We start from the raw sequence: 696 nt of genomic DNA, 5'->3' as shown, positions 1-696 counted from the left end.
TATATATATATATATATATATATATATGTGTGTCTGTGTCTGTGTTTGTCCTTGTAACTTACAGTTTGGCAAAAGAGACCGATAGAATAAGTACTAGGATTACAAAGAATAAGTTCTGGGGTTGATTTGTTCGAATAAAGGTGGTGCTCCAGCATGGCCACGGTCAAATGATTGAAACAAATAAAAGAGTATATGTGTGTGTGCATGTATATATGTGTGTACATATATTTCATATGTATGTATATATTCTTTTACATCTGACTGCAGCCATGCCAGAGCACCGCCTTTAGTTGAGCAAATTGACCCCAGGACTTATTCTATGTAAGCCTAGTACTTATTCTATCTGTTTCTTTTGCCAAACCGCTAGGTTACGGGACATAAACACACCAGCATCAATTGTCAAGCAATGTTAGAGAGGACAAACACAGACACACCAACATATACACACACACATACATATGTATATATATATCATCGTTTAACGTCCGCTTTCCATGCTAGCATGGGTTTGGACAATTTGACTGAGGACTGGTGAAACCAAATGGCTACACCAGGCTCCAATCTGATTTGGCAGAGTTTCTACAGGTGGATGCCCTTCCTAACGCCAACCACTCCGAGAGTGTAGTGGGTGCTTTTACGTGCCACCAGCATGAAGGCCAGTCAGGCACTGGCAACGGCTATATATATATATATATA

This window comes from Octopus bimaculoides, chromosome 3, assembly GCF_001194135.2.
Source record: "Octopus bimaculoides isolate UCB-OBI-ISO-001 chromosome 3, ASM119413v2, whole genome shotgun sequence".
NCBI classification, from domain to species: Eukaryota; Metazoa; Mollusca; class Cephalopoda; order Octopoda; family Octopodidae; genus Octopus; species Octopus bimaculoides.
This window is presented reverse-complemented; position numbering follows the sequence as displayed.